This window comes from Peromyscus eremicus, chromosome 9 (assembly GCF_949786415.1).
Source record: "Peromyscus eremicus chromosome 9, PerEre_H2_v1, whole genome shotgun sequence".
Classification (NCBI taxonomy): domain Eukaryota; kingdom Metazoa; phylum Chordata; class Mammalia; order Rodentia; family Cricetidae; genus Peromyscus; species Peromyscus eremicus.
The window spans coordinates 81,631,673-81,654,935 of NC_081425.1; the positions used below are offsets into that span (position 1 = coordinate 81,631,673).

Consider the following 23,263-nt stretch of genomic DNA (forward strand, 5'->3'; position numbering starts at 1 on the left):
GTCCAGGCCTACCCAAAAATGGGTAACTGTAATCCCCAACTAATTCTAGCCATTTAAAAGTTACTAACATGATTGTCGCTCGCATAAACCAATCCTGAGTCTGTTCCTAAGTAGTCTGTAGACCCCAAAACCCCTTGCTTTAAAAACCCTGCCCATTGCTACTCGGGGTCTCTCCTGCTCTGTTGCTGCATCAGATGGATGGAGAGACCTGAGTTAACTTGTAACAATACGAAGACTTTTTGCTTTTGCGTCAGATTCGGTTTCTTGGTGGTCCTTGGGGGACTCTGGGTACAACAAATTCTAGAACAGGGGTGTTTCCAGTCTTTTTGAAAAGCTGTTTTGAATCATGGTCTTCTGTGTTCATTGAGGTGGACTTGAACCCTGTCTGTAGCTCCACAGGGCATTGCCCTTGTTATCCTCCTGACTAACCACCCTAAATCTTGGTTTACCCTTCTGCAGCACCACAGAGTTCTAAAAATTACAAGTTTGAGTCACATAGTGGACTGTCATTGCAGAACAGGGAGAGGATTTGTGTGTGGAGCATGGCTTCTGTCTTCAGACCAGAAGAGGAGGAGCAGTGTACTGTGTACACTGCAGGGAAATCACACTAGACAACAGCTAGATCATGACTGAAGTTGAAGGCAGTGAGCTGCGGGGTCTCCATTACAAAGAAGGTCTGATGGGGCAGGGTGAGTGACTTTCTCTGTAATTTTACTGTATGTATTAATTCCTTCCATGTGAAAGTAGACAGACAGAATTGGGGGCTGTACAGTTTGAGGAGGACAGTTTGAACTACTAAGTCTTCAGTTTCCAATCAGTGAACTCTCCTCTGCAGATATGTGCAATCCTGGTTGACACAGTTAAATCAGCTGAGGAGGTCTGAGACACAGGCCACTGGTTGTAACTCCATGTGTTAGCTTACAGCACTCAGTGGCTAACACTTTACATGGGACAAAGTCATACAGTCTCTTAATGGTATTCACTCCACCATAGAGCTGCCTACTCCCTTTCAAAGTCAGTATAGCTACATGTTCTTCCAATTATTTTTATCATTTTAAAACATCAATTATTGATATAACTTTTGAAATTCATTTTCCTTAAATGCAACATAGCTATTTTTCTCAACGTTTCTCAGTTTAAGAATTTCATTCTATTTTTTTTTCATAAGTGCTGTTTATTTATATTTAATTGTGTCAGTTTGTAGCAGGTTCTCAACCTTGGGTGTCATGGCTCCCTTTGGGGGATCAAATGACCCTATCAAAGGACTGGCCTAAGACCATCAGAAAGCACAGATATATTTCATAACAGTAGCAAAAATACAGTTGTAAAGTGGCAGTGAAAATAATTGTATAGTTGGGGGTCATGGCATCATGAGGAACCGTATTAAAGGGTCACAGCATTAGGAATGTTGAAAACCACTGGTTTAGATCAGTGTCTCTTGTAGCTCAGGCTTGCCTCACACTATAAAATTGAGAATTGTTTTAACCTAATCCTGCCTCTGTTGCCCAGTGCTGGAAAGACAGTCCTGCAACTCCTTCCAGGAAAAATATACCAGTGAATGAGTATCCTCCAACTTCTCTAGATTTTATTGTGAATTTACAAATAAAATGGGACCTATGTAAGACCGGAGCCCACTGGTCAACTATAAAGCAGGTGTAGTCACTGCAGAGAAAGGGATGGGCAAGAAGGAGGGTGAAAGCTTTTCAGCTTTGACGGTAGTTGGCATTAGCAATGAGGAGAGAGGAAATCCATTTTAGATGTTCCATAAATATCCTCAGTGGCCATTTCTCAGTTTCACTGACCAGGCAATCAAATCAGAATAAAGAAATGAATTCTCATGAAACCAAATTACTGTAGCTACACTAGTTCAACCAAAATAGAAGAACTGGATCAAATACTGTGGTCCTGTCTGAGTGTTTTATCCAGGTTTGAGATGTATACCTTGAAAGAAATAGCATAAGTACTACTTTGTGTGCTCTAATACAAATCCCTAGTCTCTGGAGTACATGGCCATGAAGCCCGTTTAAACTTTTTAACAGATTTATTTGAGATCAGATTTACATTATTTCCACTATCTCTTTCCTGCCTCCAACCCGTGACCTCTTTTGTTTAACAACAGGTACTGTTGGAATGTGATGTGTGTTTGGTTGCAGGACCTCCCAGCTATGAAGTAAAGGGCTGGTTGCACTGGACACTGAGTGTGTAATGGAATGTGCACACATAGAACCCTGTGCCTTGGAAGAGGAACAGTAAGTGCTGTGAGAGAATGTAAGATTTTACTAAAGTACAAATTTCCCAGATTAGGGTCCTGTCTTACCTTAGTGTGGAAGGGCAGAGCTGGGACAGCCTGGGCTGTCTGAGTTATTTACCTCTGCTCACCCAGTAGGGTAACTACTAATGTCCTGAAGCCCAGCTGGGTGGTCCTAGCTAATGAGGGACTCTGGGAAGGCTTAGCCACCAGGAGCACCAGCAGGAGGTAAGTTACAGGTTCTTTCCAGGATTCTCCTCTTGTTCTGCTGTAGGGAGCTGTAAGGAAGACCACAAGCCATGCCATGGTGAATGTGAGGGCCACTATCTCCAGACCAGGAAGAGTAGATTGGCTGAGCTGTCAGAGCTGCTTGGACTGGGATTGATCATGAACCAGACTGAAGTTCTGTTGGTTCCTGTGGTGACCTGAGCAGTAGTGTTTTTGGAATATATATATACAGATTTTAGATTTATTAAATTATCTCTGTATGTGCACACACACACACACACACACACACACACACACGGAGAGAGAGAGATGAAGAGACATTCATTGGATAAGTTCCGCTATTCTAGAGAAACTTGACTAATATAGATTTAGGTACCAGAAGTGGTTCTAGAGTAACTGAAGTATGAAAATGAATTTTTTATGTATCTTGCATAAGGTTTTCAGTTTGCCAACACCTACAGAAGTGAAGCAGCCTCTCTGGTTCCTGAGTCCTCTCCTGGGAGCTAAAAATGTACTAAAATTTCCCAAAATATAAACTACTTTACAAATTAATAAATGCATTTGATTATTCTGATTCACCAGTTGGGGGCAGCAACAGACTCAGTAACTAACTCTACATATAAAACTTCTGACAGTTTGTGGGGGAAATGAGGAAAATTATGATGTTGGTTGGTTGCTCTTAGCATCTCTGGATAATTGACAAAGGATAGGAATGAGCTTCTTGATAAAATGAACCAGCTTCTAGCATCTCAGAACATAGTGAAGGACAACAATGAACTTGGTGATAAAATTGACCAGCTCCAGATGCACATAAACAGACTAAAGGTTTCTAAGTGTACCCAGGAAGAAAATCTTCTCTCCAGCAGTCACAGAGGTCAAGTTGCAGAAAAATAAACCTGTAGTGATGACATTATGCTGATTAAAGCAAGTGAGCTGGAAGTGCAACCACTTTTGACTCATTGAGAACCTGCAAGTTCATCATAGGATGGCAAATAAATCCAATCAAAATTCAAGGACCGTCTACCACAGTAGAAACTCTCTGGGAGGTTTGGGGTTAAGGACTGGGACACCATGCCTGAGTAAAGAAACGTCATAAGAGAGAAGAGTAAGAAATTTCCTTTTTATTCATAAAAATATGCATTTTAATCAACATGGGCTTAAAATGGCAGTCATTATATACCAAATATCAAATCAATGACAAGAACAAAAGAAATAGCAAAACCTCAAACCGAAAAGAACTAAAAATCCAAGGAGAAACCAGACAAAAAGATTAAGCTGAGCAGTATTGTCTTGCTGCAGATTTAGTGGCACTGATGTCCATGTGGCTGGCCTTAGATACTGGGTAGGAAGACAGTCATGGATTGTAATAGACTTTTCAAGGTTGAGTGTAAGCCCATTCTTTGGGGCTTTGTAGGTCAAGCCCTCACCAAGGTCACATATTACAGGCTTTGTTCAGTCTTTTGAATTCACTTGACACACATCTACTAAAGTATCCTTGATGACCCATCATGACAAGTAGTAATTTACACTATCAGACTCCTCCTGGATGCCCAGCAGCTCTAGATAGGCTTGAGCATTTCTCTGAAGCCCTCCCTGGTGTAACTTCTGCAAGAGTGAAATCGCAATCTCTGTGTGGAAATGTACCTCCCAGGTCTCCCTTGGCCATGGCATTTCCTCTGCTCAAACCTTCCCACTCTTAAGGAGATAAATATCTGAAAGTTCATCTTCTTGATGTGGAGCATCTTCCTGTCCAAAGACATGAAAGGTGACCCTGACATCAGGACTGGTCGCCTCAATCTAGGCTGTGAAACTAGAACATTTCCAGACATTTTTCTTATGGAGGAACAAATGACCAGCAGGAAGAGAGAGGGACTCTCGCCATCTCTACAGAGCATTATCTTCAGCAACATTTGTGTGAGACATGGAGACAGCTTCAGCACTGAACTGGAGAGAGAATCCTATGCTCTGGGGATGGTTGATATTTGCCTCACTGTTGAGTTCTCAGCTATAAGGTGGTGTCCTTTTTGAGGAGGCCTTGATCCCAGATTGGAGAATGTCGTGTATTCAAGGTGGCTATGGCTTCCTTCAGCCTCCTCCGTTCTCTGAAGGGGTGCTATTAGAAAAGGAAAGGCAATCAGACCCAGATGCAGCCTTGCTGGGCCACTGACCAGACAAAATTGGGGCCTGTTCTCCTAAAGGACACCAATGTCAAGGAAGAAAACCCACTCCATGAATTCCATGGTTGCTGAGGAGAGGGTTCAACAGTGGCCCACTTGCCTGGCACACTCAGCGCTCTGCTGCAGCAGTCCTGTCTGCAGGAGGCTCTCATCCTGGGCTGTGGCCTGGTCTAGCTCATGCTGGACTTTTTCAAACCTAAAGGAAGGCAGCTGGGACACAGGCCTGGTGGGGAAGGTCAGCTCTGCAGCCTCCCCCAGCTAATCTACTGTGACATCTCAGCTCAGGTCATTCCCTGCATCTCCAAGGGGGAAAGGTCAGAGAGTATCCGGGCCTGCATTTTCTCTCATCTTTTAAAACTGCTAGAAGTTGAAGTTAGATAAACACATTGTGCTGAACTAGAAAAAAAAAAAAAGAGCACGTTGTCCAGATACATTATTTTGGAAAAATAGCAGCATAGCAATGTCTGAGTAACAGTACAGGAGAGAGATGCACGGCTTGATTGGATACCAGGTGAATGTGAGCAGCCTGGGAAACTATATGGAGGCCTTCTAGAGGAGCCTACACAACACTGCCCTCTAGAGGAGGCTGCACAACACTGCAGTGAAGGTTGTGAATATTCCTATAGCACAGAACCCTACATGGGATCAACCCCATTAACCCTAAATCTGCTTATAACCAGAGAAACCTTTTCACAGGAAACCAATGCAAACTGCAGAGAGCCTGAAATCAGGAGTGTGCTATGTACAAATCTGCCCAAGAGTAGGAAAGTGTCTCTAAAGATGATTTCTGGAAGAAAAACAAAAGTGTCTGGAGGATGCACTGTCTTCCGCAATCAACCCTCATCCTCCTAGGTTGGAGCATGCCCTAAGGAGATTTGTGGGGACACTTAAGGGACAAGGTATTCAGAGCATGCCAAGAGAGCTCAGAATGGAGGAAGGGGTACACAATCCCCCCAGAACACTAAGGATCAAACATTGATTCTTGGAGAGAAATTCTTGTTGACTTAACCAGCACAGTACTCTGAGGTTTTCTTTCCCTTGCTGTGGCTGAGAACCATGCAGATGGAGAGAATCCCAACAAGAACAGTGATCCAGGTACAGGGGCCTACACAGCTCTAACCCCTACTCCCAGCTGGGGCTCCTACTTCATCTCAGAACCATCCAAGTGATGCTCTGGCTTTTCTGCTAAGTTGCTCTCCTGGGTAAGCTCCTTCTGCTTCTGCAGGTCCTGAAACTTTTCAAGGAGCCTTTCATGCACCTGCTCATTCAAAGATTCTGTTCTTAGTGGATGTTTGCACATTTACATGCATACACACGGTCTCCTGAACATGCACAAGTACATGTACGGACACATACAAACATACTGCATTGCAGTCACATGTTTAGTTTCCCAGTTGATGCTAATGTGAGAAGAGGTTACCTGGGGTACTATGGAGAAGAAAGTGAGCTTTTGTTGGATGAAGAAGAATGCAGTGGACAGGGGCAATAGACAGCCCAGTCAATGAAGTGCCTGCCCTATAAACCTGATGTACAGATAGGAGGATCTTTGGAGTCCTGGGCCTGTTAGCCAAGCTTGCATAGCAAGTCCCCAAGCCTGTACAGGGTAGGCTTGTTCCCCAGCACAGGACCACTGAATGGTGGTCCACCATCTCCTTACTCTCACTCACTGTTTCCTAGTTGCTCAAAGACAAGAAGCTTTCTCCAAAAGTTGTTCCTTTTATCATAGTCGGCCTGACTTTGGGTCCAAAGCAGTGAGCTCAGGTAACTAGAAAATCTCTACAACCGGGAGCGAAAACAAACCAGTACTCTCTGTAAGGTGACTGGGTCAGGGATTTGTTTGAGTAACACGAGGCTAACCCAAGGCCAAATGATTGTGTTTATTACTTCATGCTGAACAATACTCCGTGGGAGGGCTCAAGCACATTGTACGTTTTCACCCTTAGGCTGATAGCCATCTGGATAGCATCTATTTTCGTGCTGCTATGAGGGAGGCTGATAAAACCCGGATGTCCCCTAATTTCTCTGTGGACACCTCTTTCTCATCCTGGAATAACAATGTCACCTAGTAAGTGCAGTTTGACTTTCAAAGACTTGTACTGCCTTTACACAGAACAATACAGTTTTACACCACCAGCAATGTCTGAGGGTTCTCATTTCTCCCAACCCTCCACGAGGCTGACTTTAACTCAGAAAAGTAACTTGGGAGAAAACCAGTTCCTGAGTGCTGCAAACACAGCACAGGGTTAGTGTGAAAGGACCAAGCAGATGCCATAACTGGCTGCTCAGTCTTCTCTCAGAGATCAGGCCTCAATTTCAGTTTCCTGAGACTTGAGCAAGCAGTTTCTGGGAGGGCCATGAACAAAAGACATAGTCCTTGCAGTAGCTCCCTTTCTGCACGCACTCTGACTACTCAAAGTTCAGCCAGATGTTTACTTTCTGGGGCCCCTCACCAGCTTAGAGTTATGTGCAGTACGTGCTTGGCCAGCCAGCCCCCATGGTGGCTCAAGGACAAAGCCTGGGACTTGTGCTGGACTGCCCCCAAAGCAATAAATTGTAACCACCAACCAGTAAAAGAGAACAGAGATAGAAATAAACCAATCCGAGTTGCACCCGTGCAAAACTCCCCCACCCCCCCTGAAGGGCTTGTGGATTTTGCCTTTAAAAAGCTAGCCACACAAAGAAAAAGCAAGTTCCTCCTGGCCTCACGACTATGAGTGAGTGCTTTGGATCGAGCTTCCCTGTCCGCGGCTTGTAAACAAACAGAAATAAACCATGCTGTTGCATTCTGAACCTAAGGTCTGTGGTGAAGTCTTTGGGGTCCCTATCTGGGCATAACATTTGGTGCGTTGGCCGGGAACCCCAGAGACCCCACCAGGACCCTCAAGTGTCCAGAGGTTTATTGACATCTACTGGTAAGAGCGCTCTCTGTTTGTCTGTGTCTGTCATGTTACTGTTGTTTTGTACCGGTCGATCGATTTGTACTTTGCAGGCTCGATTTGTACTTTGCAGGCTCTCACTGGGACAGACGTGTCCGGACAGTGATCCTGGAAGGGAAAGAGAGACGTCTCATTCCCTGATTTGGGCAAGAGACCTCTTGGTCTCGAGCCATTTGAGGCCACCTCAGAGGTGACCATTTGGTTTAGGAGCATCTTTGGGTATCTTCCCCCACGGTGGTGGGAGGAAGTGCCACTTTGTATTTTGTCCCGGGAATTTGTCAGAGCCATTTTGTGGGTTTTTTTGTATGTTTTGTTGTGATCATTGTTACTTTACTCTCTCCTTCTCTTCCAAGAAAAAAAAAAAAAGGTGCATGTCTGACTGACAGGGATGTGGAAGCCCCTGATGTCTGTTTGATTAAGGACAGAGGTCCTCGAGTCTGGATTGTTTTTGGTGTGATTGAGCCTGGAGGGTCACTCCCCCCAGAGCACATCAGGCTGTCATTGTTCTTGGAGCTTTGTTGGTTGTCTTGTTGGGGCAAAGTTTTTCGTGTGCCCTTGGTCTTGTATGTAATGTGTTAATTGTTCTCATTGTTGACTTGACTGTGACGGACGCTATGGGACAGTTCCTTTCTTCTCCTCTATACCTTTGCCTAGCCCACTGAAAGGATGTGCGAGCCACAATAGAGGGAACTGGGTCCCCCACCCCCACTCCCCGACTGAACTGAGATAAACAGGTAGCTCCTGCCAGGTGGGGCTTGCATTCTGCACGAGGGGCTTGCTGGCTGTGAATGAGGCCATCGTCTCAGTGCTAATGTACCGGTACTTGGATTGTCTGTGTAAATGTTATTTGTTTCTGTCTACTAACCTCCCTTATTTTCCTAGAGGAAGAGGAGGAGAGAGAGGCATAGCAAAGGCCACCTCCCTCCCTCCGTAGCTCCCTTGCTATCAGGACTGCAGCCAGCTGGCTGCTCTTAGGAGGGTGGGGGTGCGTGCTCTCGGTACAGGCGGGCAAAGACGGGAGCTCTGGACAGGGCAATGGGGACTGCCTGCAATTGACAAAAACTGTGTGAACACTGAGCAGAGAATCTGACTTTAGTCAGAGGAGTTAACAAAAACTTTTTTTTTAGGAACACTGGCAGTCAAGGACACGCTCTATGCCCACTGCTCCCCCTCCCTCCCTTTACTGTGATAACTTCAAGGTCTCTTCTGCCGGCCAGCAGCTTCTCTTGTTAACCCTTCTCTGTCCTGGTATTGCTTAAAAAGAAATGTTAAATTACTAGTTCAAGATACTGGGAAAATTATGCTTTTGTTTCCACAGGAAAAATAAAAATTTACATGGTGTGAAACCTCAATAACCCCCTTCCTCTATCCCCTACAGACAAAGAGGAGCCTAAACCAGGATTCCTAAGTGTAGATAAGAAGTTAGACCCCTTTTTCCCAGGTGGCTTTATCAGCTACAGAAACTTAGAAAAACACAGAGTCAGAATATATGGCCATCTGGCAGAGGCTAAGTGGTCATAAAACATCCCAAACTTCTCGAACCCCGGAGACAGCTCGTAAAACTCCTAGACACGGTTGTTTAACTAGCCTCACAAAGAAAGGGTGTGCTCCTTCCAGTCTCCCTGCTGTGTGTGAGAGATTTGGAACAAGCCCCCTGCCTGGGCTTGTAAACTTTGACTTCATCTGAATAAACCTTGCTTTTTGCATTCTGTACCTAAGTCTCCCAATGGCTTCTTTGGGGGCGAACTTGGCATAACAATGGGTTTTGGTCATTTACGTTCAGTGGGTTACAAATACTTGCCATCATTTAAGAGAATTGGTTTCAAATTATTGTTGGTTAAGATAAAATATAATATTTTTATAATAATACGAAGGTTTGAGATATGAGGATAAAAGTTTAAATAAATGAATTTTTTTTGGTTTGAGAAAGCAGTTTAAGATATAAAAATTTAAAGGCTTAAGTGTGTCATGAGGATTTAAATATATGATATTTTGGGTCTAAATAAATAATTTGAGATATAAAAATATAGAACTTTAAAGTTTAACTTTAAAGTTTAAATAAATTATAAGATTTAAATAAAGTTTATATAGGATATAAAATATGTAAGTTTGTAAAAATTCTCTTGTTAGATCTGTGTTAAGAAATCTTTAGGTGTTTGGTAGCCCTGTATAAGTTTGTAAAATAGATCTATAGAGTTCCTTTAAGAATACAAGCTTGCAAGAAGAATCTAAGGTAGTCCTAAGACATGTAGTAATAAGCTTGTAAGAAGTAAAGATGCTAGTTGTAAATGTAAGTTTAAATAAGAAATAAGATGGAATGAACATAAAAAATATGATAAGTATATAAAAAGTAATAAGAAATATATTTGCTAAAGTAGTTCTATAGTTTCCTTAAGGAATATAAATAAGTAGATGTTAATATGTTATATATGAGTTTGTAAAATGTTGAATGTGAGTCTAAATGCTTTGCAAGGAAAAAAATGTTATATGTGAGTTTGTAAAATGTAAATGTTAAATGTGAATCTATTCTTAATATATATGGTTGAAAGAACCTGAGACACAGAAGGAAGTGTCCTAGTAGACTGCAAAGTAGTCAGTCTGAGTAGTTTTCAAAAGTTCCAGAAGCCGCTAAGAAGCTAAGAATGGCGGACGCCAGAACCAGCACAAGGCATCCGCAGCTGAGATCCGTGGAAAATCGACACAACACAGAAAAACCTGAAATAACATCAAAAACGGTGCGGTTTAGAATACTACTGTACCTAAAAAGGTCTCTGGCTTAAGAATAAGTTCAGAGACGCTTGTTTGAACAAAAATTGTTAACTGCAAAAAGTTTTGGTTAAAAAAAAAACATCTCTTCATATTTTGAAGTGAAAGCCTAATACCAGAATTTATTTCTTGTTTGAACTTTTTGAACTTAAAATGAGATAAAACTACAGAAAGATTTTGGTTCTGGATTTCTTCATATTTGGAAGGCTAGTACCAGAATTTATCATTTGAATTTAGGACTTAATGAACTGAACAATAGATTTCATTGCAATGGGACAATTTTGAGTTTACTTACAGTAATGACCCAGAAACTGTTTTCTGGGACTGGTTTTGTTACAAATGGAACTGTTTAAATGGAAAAGTTTGGGTTTTCTAATTAGGCTTGAGATTTTGTTTAAAAAAATTATAAAAAAAAAAATTAATTAAGTTAATATTAAGTTAATATTCCTTAGTCTAATTTCAAAAGTTGTTTGAGTGGATTAATGTCATGTTTTTGTTAGTAAGAAATGCAAATGGGGTATACTAAGAGACTACTTTTAAAGTGTAAAGAGTTTTATTCTTTTGGATATTTTGCTAAGTTTTCAAAGTGTTAATGGTTAGATTGAGAAGATTGCTTTTCAATATGGGTTTATAGGAATTGTATAAGTTTGGGTTCCTCTAACTAGGTTTGAGATTTTGTTTAAAAAAAGAAGGAGTTATGAGATTGAATTATGTTTGCAGAAACCTATTGATATTAATGTACCCTGGTTTTGTGGAGTTAAAGAAATATTTAAGTTTGATGTGAATACATTGTTTTTCCTAAGTTCTGTTAGCAAGAAAATTCAAATGATTGAGTTAAAGTTGTAAGACGGAGAAAATTGTTAACTATATTTAGCACCATATATGCTAATTCAAATGGTTCTGTTAAGAGTTTGCTTTGAGTTGTAAGATTGAGAGAATTGTGACTATGTATAGCAATATTTATGTTAACCTGTTAATGGTAATGATGAAGCTAAGGGATTCTTTAAGTTTGTAGTCACCTTAAGAGTTTATGGTTTAGAAAGGGCTTGAGGCAGCTAAGACTACTGTAGTCACCTTGGACCTAATTCAACAGAGAAATGCCATCTTTATCATCATCTACTCCCATACTGGGAGGTGTAACAGCTATGGAGATTGCTGTAAGCCATTAATAGTTATTTTTTATATATATATATTAAGAAAGGGGGACCTGTGGGAGCCCGTTGTCGGGTTCCTCGTGGCTTTACCCAGCAGGTCTGCATAGAGGATGATTAGACCACGGGCCTGAGTGCAGGTGTCTGAGATGGTCTGCACTTGGCTGTGCTGGGGGAGGAGGTCTTTTGCTCCACCCCTTGACTTCTCTATAAAAACCCTGGGGCAGAGACAGTCGGGCCGTTGGAATAGGTTCCAGGCCCTCTCGAGGCTATCCTTTAATGGATCCTTCTATCTAATATTTCCTGCTGCTCGCACTCAAGAAAACTCTGGGGAACTGTGGGGGTGGTTGGGTAAATGCCCCACAGTTGTTAGAATACGTAAAAGCAAGATATAAAGGTCTGAGGATAAAAAAGGCTTAAATAATGATTTAAAAAAAATGACTTGAGATATATAAAAAAAAATGAAACATGTTTCAGATTTCTTTGTCTTGCTATTCTGCTGTTACATTGAGACTCCAAAGAGTCATAGTTGTAAAAATGTCTGTCTACTCTACAGGTATGAATGAAAAATGTGGCCACATGTAAGTTTGGTTTTGAATGTCTGAGTTTGCATGTCCTTTGTGTTAAGGAATACAAGTTAATACTAGTCATCTGGCTATTCAGATACTAGTTTAAAGCATAAACTGTTCTATTTAAATAAAAAAAAAAAAACTAAGAGGTATATTTGACTAATATATCTATAGGAGAACAAATTGGCCTGGTTATTGTTACCAAACTTAGAGATATTTTCAAGATTAGGCCTAGATTTGTTTGGCTCAGATACATTTAATAGATAATGGTCCTCAAACCTGTCAAAGATCTGATGAATATGGCATTTACATTATTTGATAAAAAGCTTACTATAGCAAACAGAGACTCCGAGCTCCCCAGCTCCTAGAAATGACTCCCAAGGTCTCCAAAGAAGATATGGAAGAATGACAAGAAGATACCACCTGAATTGCGGACAACACCGACCACTGGGCAAGACGCTCTGACTCAACACCTGCTGCCAGGGATCTGGCATAGAAGAATGGACAAATGAGACACTGACAAGATAAAGTCAGTCTTTCTCCTCCACAGGGAGAATTTCACATTATGGGCCCAGCAGCCAAGACTGATGCTGTCCTAACACCTGTCCTGCCAACACTATGAAGACTATAGGAGCCTGGGACGATGGCAGTCTGGGTTATGGATAGTCTCTGTTGTTTTTAAATAGATTTAAAAGTCTGCACTCAGGTAGAATTTATCCTTCTCAGATCTTTGATAACATTGATGACTGGGCTAGCTATACCTTTGTCAGCTTAATAATTGTTTGATCAATGGATTAATTAACTAAAGAGAATAAAAAAATAAAGCTAATGAGGAGAATAAAGCTGGAAAATGGAAGGCTGAGAGACACTGCCAGCCGCCACGATGACAAACAACATATGAAGATGCCGGTAAGCCACGAGCCACATGGCAAGGTATAGATTTATAAAAATGGATTAATTTAAGCTATAAGAACAGTTAGCAAGAAGCCTGCCACGGCCATATAGTTTGCAAGCAATATAAGTCTCTATGTTTACTTGGTCGGGTCTGAGCGGCTGTGGGACTGGCAGATGAAAGAGATTGGTTCTGACTATGGGCCAGGCAGAAAGACTCTAGCTACAAGTCTCTTTAAAAAAGATAAACAGATTCTAAATATAGATTTACAGATGCTTTTCATTGGGCTAAAGAAATTTCAGTTAAATATGGATTTCAGGGCAAATTGATAATACTACAATTACTAAGACTATGAGTCTAAAAGTTCCAAATAAGTTCGTAAGTTTTAACTCCTGTTCCTAGTTTATATCTGTCTCAACAGGCTTCCACTAGGCTGACAGATACATCCAAGTATCATTTGCTGGTGACAACCTACTGCAAATGACTGTGAGCCCTGAACTTGCTGAAAGCTGATATGGACCAATTCAGCCGATATGCATACCATCTCTTCAGCTGGTCAATAAAACATTCCCTTTTGTCTTTGACTAACATTCTGGCTTTCCAGGGCCCTGACAACAACATCCCAATGTCAGCAGGAAGTAATTACAGAAGAGAAAACATCGTCCTTGTTCCCCCCCCCCTTGGAATGTGAGATCAAAAGGGAATTTCTTGTCATAGGGAACCTGAGATAAAGTTCCAAGTTTCTTGAGGATAAGAAACTCTGTCAGCCATCACAAGGCTTTTGGCCCTTGTGCTTCTGCTAATTATTGTTGGCTCTTATATTACTGATGTCTTATTCATGTCTGGGTACCACTAAACTGAGGATGCTAGAATTCCAGTATCCACCTCTGAACCCATGACACACTTGAAGATGGCAAAAACTGAATAAGGGAAAGCTCGCTTTGCCATTGATAATGGAAAAACTCTTATGTTCTGGTCCAATTAGTCTCTGATATGATCTACTACCCTGGTGATAAAGTCTTTTACCAAAAAGCAACATCTCCATGATTGGAGATGATATACAACTCAAGGGGGGAATGAAAGGACCAAGCAGATGCCATAACTGGCTGCTCAGTCTTCTCTCAGAGATCAGGCCTCAATTTCAGTTTCCTGAGACTTGAGCAAGCAGTTTCTGGGAGGGCCATGAACAAAAGACATAGTCCTTGCAGTAGCTCCCTTTCTGCACGCACTCTGACTACTCAAAGTTCAGCCAGATGTTTACTTTCTGGGGCCCCTCACCAGCTTAGAGTTATGTGCAGTACGTGCTTGGCCAGCCAGCCCCCATGGTGGCTCAAGGACAAAGCCTGGGACTTGTGCTGGACTGCCCCCAAAGCAATAAATTGTAACCACCAACCAGTAAAAGAGAACAGAGATAGAAATAAACCAATCCGAGTTGCACCCGTGCAAAACTCCCCCACCCCCCCTGAAGGGCTTGTGGATTTTGCCTTTAAAAAGCTAGCCACACAAAGAAAAAGCAAGTTCCTCCTGGCCTCACGACTATGAGTGAGTGCTTTGGATCGAGCTTCCCTGTCCGCGGCTTGTAAACAAACAGAAATAAACCATGCTGTTGCATTCTGAACCTAAGGTCTGTGGTGAAGTCTTTGGGGTCCCTATCTGGGCATAACAAGTGCTTTAGAACAACACGAGCTAGGTGGGCCGCACTGAGACGCTGCTGTTCTCACGCTAATCATGGCTAGGGGACTCCTGCCGGACTGAGACACAGCTGCAAGCACACTGCAACTCAGAATTTCTCAAGGAATGAAATCCAGGTCCAGCTCCCAGGCCAAGTTAACCGAGCCAAAGTTGGGCAAAGGTAGAAAGAAAATGGTGGCCGGGAGGGAGGGTAAGAACAACACATGGTGCAGAGACAACACTTGGAACCACCTGACCGTCAAGTGTGCAGCTGCCATTCCTCCCGAGCAGAGAAGGGACACAAACCCTCAGCTGGCCTTTCCTACTTCTCAGGCACCTTCATCTGCCACAGTGTCCTCCTCCACACCTTCATGTACCCCATTCTTTTGGTTTTCTCCAAAGGATATATTTCCAGGTAAATATCTTTGCCTCTACAAACACCAGAAAACATTTGTGTTTACAGCAGTTTTTGTGTCCTTTTGTTTTAGGGAGCTACATGCAGAAATTTGGGTGGCCGCATGTGATTATTTGATGAATGCAAAGTCTTAATATCCAGAACAGGACAGACAGTACTTTCTTATGAAAATTGGTCTCCATCATTGTTAAAGATGTTCCATGAGCAAGTGAACATAGATGTATGCAGAAACACACACACTAGTGCCATGTTCAATGCCAAAACACACACTCACACATAGATTATAAATACACACAAATACCCACAAAAGCACATATCTCTACACCTACAGGCAACATGGGCACAAACATGCTCACCCATACCTGGGAACATACACACACACTGAGGGACAATACCATGTACACAAAGGCCTGTATATATTTAAAGGCACACGGACGTACAAATACTCAAATACAAGCATACACACACAAACACAAGCACATAAAGAGGCTTACACAGACACTCCTACACCAATACGGATTCACAAAAACATACCACAAACAAACTCATGCACACATGTCTTCCCCCATGTGTGTGCTCACATGCATGCACACACACACACACACACACACACACACACACACACACACACACACACCCTGAACCCAGAAAGGCAAGGGAGAGGACTAGCTTGTTGTAACACCTTTTCTGCTGCAGGGAGTGGTAGTGGGTCCTCCCTACTGTCTACAAGGCTCTTAGACTCAGCCAGGCTCTGCTGCTCTGGCCTGTATTTATTTACCCCTCCAGGACCTTTTTCCATCCCAGGACTCACTGATCCTATAAGGAAATTACAAGGTCTGCAGAGTTAAGCTGGACTACACAAGACCAAGTCCCCAGTAAGGAGGGCTCACAACAAGTCTTCCAGCTAGCTCCAAGTGGACCCATCATAGTCTTCACTAAACCTGCCTTGGCTCCTCCACAGAAGACCTTGATAGCTGCAGAGGAGACCAGTGACTCTTGGTCATTACCCAAGAACATTTCAACAGTTACAATGAAAACAGTATCCATGTCAGGCAGGAGAAGGCTAATGAAGTCACCTTCAGTGATTTTCTGAAATGTAGCACTCTGCGCAGCTGTGAGGGGGAATTTGTGTTAAGACACATCCATGCACATGATACAGTCAGCAACAAGATGCATCATAGGATTGTTTTGTGAGGCCACTGAGACAAACTAGATATTTTCTGTGGTGTTACTTGTGTAGCAAGAGGAAAGAAGTCTACTTTTTTTTTATTTTTAAAATAGCTCTATTGTTTCATTTTTACTATTTATTAAAAACATTGATTCCAAAGTAATAAAAAATGTATGACCATTAAGAGAAAGCCACCAAGTCCTTTCTCTTTTTGAGCAATTGAACCTTGTAGCAATTAGATGAGACAGAATAAGATGGGAGACTCCACTTGGTAGAGGAACAAAAAAATCCAAAGAATTATGGGCAGCCAGCTTAGCCCAAACAGGAAGTTTTGGGTTCAGTAACACTGAGACCTGGGCTCAAGGGAATAAGGAAGAGAGCAACAGAGGAAGACTGGTGACATTATCTGACCTTCTAATACACCAAAGTACACATCTGCACAGACATGCATGCATCACACAGACACACCACAGAAATCATAAGTGAGCAGAAAGGAATGAGGAGGACTTCATGCTGGATCAACAGTTGAATTTAGACTAAGCACACCAGCTGTTTGAAAGAGACCCACAACTCGGCTACTCATGTTTAGGGCAGTGTGCTCTATTTGATCGGACTATGTTGAGGATATTTTCTCTTGAAGCCCCAAATCCCACCCCTAAGCTGCCTGCCTATCAAAAGTCCTTCCCATATCTATGCTCATCCATTCAGCTCCAGGATGGGAGAGCTCTCCAGCGCCACTCACAGAAAACAGGGCTGGCAAGCTGATACCGCTTAGGCTCATATCAGTGTGAACCAATACCTAAGCAAAGTGAAAAAACAAAACAAAGGAGAAGGGTCACATGCCCCCCAAAAAGATGACAATGGGAAGCACTCAATCGGCATTTGCGCTGAGCACTTCTTGAAAACGTGCTTCCCACTGGGGATCCCTCATGACCTCAACAAAGTAAATGAGCCACAGGTCCCTGAACTTACTCAAGTTTCTGCGATATCCCCTAAGTGGATCCCTACACAGGGCCCTTCCTACTGCAATGACATGTATGTGTGTGATATGTGACTGACCTGTCTCCCTCAGTGGACTGCAACTTCTAGCAGAGGGGGAGGGGTTACTTGTCAATCATTCAGTTTCTCACAAGAGGCTAAGTTCCCAGAAATACTTGTGAATGATCGCATAAATGAACAATTGGATGGTATGTTGGTCAGCTGCTGGATAAGTGGGTGCATGGGCACATGGGTGCGTGCGTGTGTACATGTCTATGATTAGACATTTGGGCAGCCTGCCCCTGCTGGCTCACTGTACCTGCTGATGCCTGGCCCAGAGGTTTCTGATCTTCTCAGGAGCTCCTCACAGATCCTCTTCACCTTCTCACAGCCCTCTTGCAGCCCAAGAATCTCCTCCTCCTGAAGCTCTCTGTTCTTCTGTTGCAACTTTTCGAATATTATCTCCAGCAGAGCCTTCTCACCCTCGAGCAAGCTGTGTAAGATATGGAACAACCACCAGAAAAAGGGTGAACCCCAGCCAGCCTCCATCTCAGGTGCTACCATCCCTGCAAGGTCCATGGTCCCCAAAAAGCCCCAGACTGGAGCCCACAGTAGCCAATCTAGAGCATCACAGCATCACCTAGTGGCAGGCCAAATCCAGAGAACAGCCAAATTCCAGGAAAACAAAGTACTTCTGAAATCCCTGACACCAAAAGGGATCCTTGTGCCTCCAAGAACATGAAGTGGCCCCCAGCTGTGCTTATCTGTCCATAGGATTGGGAAACATCAGCAAGTAAAGGGTAAATACCCTCGGAGGGAAGACAGGAGCCCCAAAGGGAATAAAATTCATCTCTGAGTCCCATGGAAACCAGCTCTGTAAAACCCTGCCAGAGCCCCATAGATCCAGGGCGGTCTGATATCTGCCTCATGGTGCCAGCTGTTTTTCTATATAGAGGCTCCTGAGGCTGGTGGGACAATAGTGAGAGGGGTTCATAGTCTCTTCACACTTAGCAAAACTGAGTCCAAGAGGCACAAGTCCAAGGGCCACAAGGCAGGCTGCTTGCTTAGAGGCAGACAGGCTGGAACCAAAGCCTTCACTTTGGGATAAAAGACAAAGAAGGGCAGAAGCAGTCTCTCTTAAGTGCTGGAGTCCCAGCCAAGTCAGTCACTTACATGTTGAGGACAGTTTTATCAGTCAGATCCTTGCACTTTTCCAAGGCCTCGATAATCTCCTTCTGAAATTCCTGCAGGTCCAATGTTATCTCTTTATCGTCCAACTCCGTCATCTCAAGCTCATGCCTGTGGTAGGGCATGGCCCCAGAAGCAAAGAACCCCATGAACACAGACATCAAGGATCACATGAATTCAGGCTTTGTCATGAACTACCTTGGCCCAGTGGGTGCCACATCCTTAGCACCTATGCATGGGGACATCCTGGTACTTATTAAACTTGTTATCCTGACCACAGGCCAGGAGAGGTAGGGGTATATATAAAGGAAGCTCCTTTAGGGGGCCTAGAGGAATACACTTGCTCTCTGAGAGCTTCTCAGGATTCTATGGGACAGGAATGCTCCCTGCCCCAAAACAAAACAAAACTGTGATGACATTTCTCCTGTCTTCACAACAGAGATTTTTGTTCCTGACTTCCTGTTGCTACATGGATACCCAGAGCCCATATTCAGTATTTCCAGGGAGGAGTCTCAACTTCAGGATGACTTTACAAAGTCTTCAAGGGATTCTAATATGCCACCAAGGTAAGCAAACGGGCCAAAAGCAGTGCTGTTCAAAGTGGAGTTCCCAGACCTCAGTGTTGATATCACCTAGAAACTGGGACAGTCAGATCCTCATGCCCTACTCTAGATCCTGGACTCCTAGGATCTGGGGGAACACACAGCTACACAAACCCACATCCACAGAATTAGAATTCCAAAGAGTGTCCAAAGGTGGCATTGTCTCAGAGTATGAGGACCAAGACCAGAGAGAAGCAGTGATGAGCTCATATTGGATATGATGCAGGTAAGTCCTGGAGTCCCTACTGCTTAGCACCACCAAGTCCTAATCACATGTGTCTAGGACCAAAGATTCTGAATATCAGAGACCTTGGTGCATGGCCAGCGGTGTTTCCCTCCCTGTTACTGGCATCAGATTCCCATGGAAACTAAAGGAATCCACTGAGGATGAAGTGCAGCAACACCCTACCCTGAGAGGGACAGCTCATCAGTCACTCTGTGCTTCCTGCTGGCCTTCTTTGACACTCAGGATGAAATTAAGGAGCTCTCAGAAGAGCAGCTTCAGCCTGGACAATTCATGGCTTTGTCAAACCAACCTTTAGAAATCCTTAACTCTGGGGCTGATCTTTAGGAACCCGGAGAATCAGAACAGGTCCATCACTTCCAAGAGGCTCTCAGATGCTGAGCCCCACTATTGTAAGTCCTGCTCCAGCCCTACCTCCTCCAAGAAGCTCCCCAACCCCTGCCCAGGACTCACTATGCCTTCCCCACTACCACTTACTTCTTGCTATTTTATGCTGAGACCAAAGGCCAGCTGGCTTATTCTCTCACCCAAGTAGCCTGCTCAGTCTTGCCAATGCGTCTAAGGCACTGAAGAATACCACAAGGGCAGTTGTTGTAGTAACAACACTGATAATATCACAAGGAATAGTAAGGGCTCTCCAGGATACAATAGAATGTCCAGAGTTAGGGTCACCACCAGCAGTCTTCAACATACTGCTCACTAGCTCTTCCCCAAATCACGAGAAGCCAAGCTGCCCTTCCTTGAGACACAAGGGAAGACCTTCAACACCTCATCCTTCCAAAGCCAGGGATCTCTCTGCTTCATTAGAATCTCTTCACTATTTCATTTCTGAGTGTTCAAAGACTCACTTTCCAAACATGGCCCAAGATGGCTCTTCTCCACCTTAAAATTTCTGATCAGTAAGATAAAAAATAAAGGTTGTTAGGAAATTAGGTCAGGATGATAGGGAGGAAACATCAGTCCCCTAAAGTGAACAATCACATTGGGGAATATCCATGGGGCTCTTTAAATGTGTGGAGGTGGTAGTGGATTGTGGGTGTCCTGTCAGAACACAGGTAAGTCCCATAGGTGATGATGAAAATGTCCCCAAAGCTTCAGCAGAATACACTGCAGCCATCATGGTATTAGCAAAGATGTGCTCAACTATTGACAGGTCAGACTGCTGATAATAGGGACTGGGGCTCCCCAGGTGAGCCCTCAGACACCAAGAGCAAACACTCCCAGGAAGAAGAATGGCTCATTTCTATACTCAAGTTTGAGAACGATGACTGGCTATTGAGAGGCAAGAAATGGCTACATAAAGACAGTGGGAAAATCAATCATGGGAGAGGATGTTGCATGTCACTGGTATGATGCTTCACCCAGATCTACACAAAAGCCAAATTCCTTGATTTAGAGCTACCTGTGATATGCCCTTAGGAAAGGTGGCACAGCCAGTATTATGTACAATACCCACTGGATCATGAGAACGGCAGGCAGAAAGCACAACAGAACACATTAGGGTTCCTTTGCCCTAGAGCTTTACCAGAGCCCCTATTCACCCTTTGAAATGTACTGACAGCCGTAGAAATGAAGCACTAGCACCATGTTCATCCTGGATTGCCAATTCTCCAGGAATCTGGACTGTGGCTTCAGAAGTATACTTGATGGACCCCAGAACAAATGAGTGATATGAGGCGAACTGTGTCCTTTCACATGCTGTATTACACAGACAAGGCATTCTACCCAAGGTTAACTATCTCAGGAATACTCAATCCCAGAAGTCAAGTCCCTACACACTCTATCATCTCAGTCAAACCTGGCACACAGAAGGATGCCCAGGAAGTTACTGGCAGATGAGGCTTTGCCCTAGCAGGTTCTGAAAGCCCAGACTTGAGTCTCCCCCTCTGTGGATGTTAGTTCTCCCAATTCGCTACAGGGAGGTGGCTGTCTCAGAAGTCAATTGGTTTCCTCTGCCTTCCTAACCCAGGAGACAGCCTCCTACATACCCTCTTATTGGTGGAGAAGCCAGGCAGGTGCAGACCATGTTCGTTCCCTAGATTCACAGAGCCACCATCACTGACAGCTCATGATACCCAGAGATGGCAGGAAGAGGACCATTTGTGTCCTAGTCTACTGCTTCTAACAGCTCTCAAGCTAAACTGGAGATGTACGGCCACCCACAGCTGGGAACACAGAAACCTCAGGGGTCACTGGCAGACAGCAGTGCTTAGGTGGCTCCTGACCTGCTAGTGGCTGTGATGTAATAAAGTACGAGAACCTCAGGCTTTACCAGGGCAGTTTCCTATCCCTGCTATTAGCGGCATGCAACCTAAAGGAATCCAGAAGTGTGAACTGCAGTGATGGTACTGAAACCTCATTAGTCCTTCTGTGCCTCCAGTCCCACTCAAAGGGTAAACAGAGGGCCCCCAGCACAGCAGCTACAGCCTTGATCATTCCTGGCTCTCTGTTGAACTGACCATCAGAAATCCTTGACTCTGGGTCTACTTTTAGGAACCCAGAGAAGCAGGATAGGCCCATTGCTTCCCAGAAGCTCTCAGCTCTTGAGCCCTACCCCTGGAAGGCTTGACCTCAACATACCCAGAAAGGTACCCATCCCCTTCCCAGAACTCTTTTAGCCTTCCCCAGGACCGTTTATTTCTTGTTTTATACTGAGACCAGCTGCCAGCTCCTTTCTTCCTCTCTCCACTCTGTCTACACTCTTCTTTCTCTCTCCCAAGTAGCCTACTCAGTCTTGCCAACATGTCTATGGGGGAACCGTATAGGCAATGAATGAGTGCCCCAAGGGTGGCTGGTGTCACCACAGCACTGGTGACATCACAGAGGACACCAGGGCTCTCCCACTTACAAGAAATTGTTGAGGGAAGGGACTGCTGATGTCATATGGGACAGTCCTCACCTGCTAACTAGCTCTGCTGCCAATTCACAAGAAGCTAAGCTGTCCTTTCCAGGAGCCTCTCCAGGGTCACAGAAGGCCTTCAGCACCTCCTCCTTCCAAAGTCAGATATCTAGCTCTCTCCTTCATTAGAAACTTTTTATCTGTAGGAGTTGAAGGCTCACTTTCCAAACACTGCCCAAGGATGGCTTTTCCCCTCCTTAAGATCTATACTCAATTAGATGAGAAGTAAAGATTGCTGAGAAATTACATCATGCTGATGGAAAGGAGGACAGATGAGTCCCGTGAAGGGACAAACATCTGGGGAAGATCCTTGGACTATTACAGTTTGGGGTGTGTAACAAAGAGAAATCATACATGTATTGAAAATGCCCCCCCTAGTTGACTCCAGCCATGAAGCTGTCAGTGAAGATGGGATAAGCTGTTTACAAGTCAGGCTGGAGACACCAGAGCATTGGGTCAGCACAGGTCTGAGGGCCCTCAGGCATCATCAAATGCAAATACTCCCAGAAAGAGTATGATGGCCTAGGGTCGAAAAAATTGGCTCAGACTAGTAGCCAAGGCATGCACATAATGTACTCCTTAAGAGCCAACCTGGAGTCTGCCTGAGGCCTAGTAACAGGAGCTGTCAGAGTTCTTAGTCGATGTCAGAGTTCCTGGTCCTGCATAATCTACATAAAGGCCTGACAGCAGTCTTTGCCAGAGTTCCTGATCATGCCGAATCTGCCTGAGGTCCTAGCAACAATCACTGTCAGAGTTCCTGATTGTGCCCAGCCAATGAGGGATGACCACACAGACTTGGTGCTGGAAGGAGGGTACTAAAGCCTACCTCGTTATTAAATAAAGAGTTCATTACTTGCTTTCAATGGACTCCTGGTGTCTGTGTCATTGATGCTGTACCTTCTCGCCCCCTCCCCCGAGGGAGCTGTTAGGATCCAAGTAACATATGTAATAACTACACTTTAAATTTGATGAGATATGGACAAATAAGACGGTCATTTCTTGCTATCAAATGTCATATGCTGTGTACAAATGCATATGCTACACTTTTATATGTCTGGGACCCTCCAGTTGACACCCACATCACCTAAGTCCTGTCTGAGAGAGTATGCTTTATACAATTGTTTCATAGAC

At 43.8% G+C, this 23,263-nt stretch overlaps 1 protein-coding gene across 1 annotated transcript in view; it reads right to left on the minus strand.

The window, feature by feature from the left end:
• Positions 1 to 21,982, minus strand: part of LOC131919573 (zinc finger protein 431-like) — a 64,802-nt gene extending 42,820 nt beyond the window's left edge. Inside the window, exons 1-3 of the mRNA XM_059273872.1 lie at positions 21,222 to 21,982; positions 18,373 to 18,498; positions 17,519 to 17,692 (exon numbers count right to left, since the gene is read on the minus strand). The gene's annotated coding sequence lies outside the window, so the exon portion shown is untranslated. The remainder of the gene's footprint in view (positions 1 to 17,518; positions 17,693 to 18,372; positions 18,499 to 21,221) is intronic.
• Between the last annotated feature and the right edge of the window lie 1,281 nt (positions 21,983 to 23,263).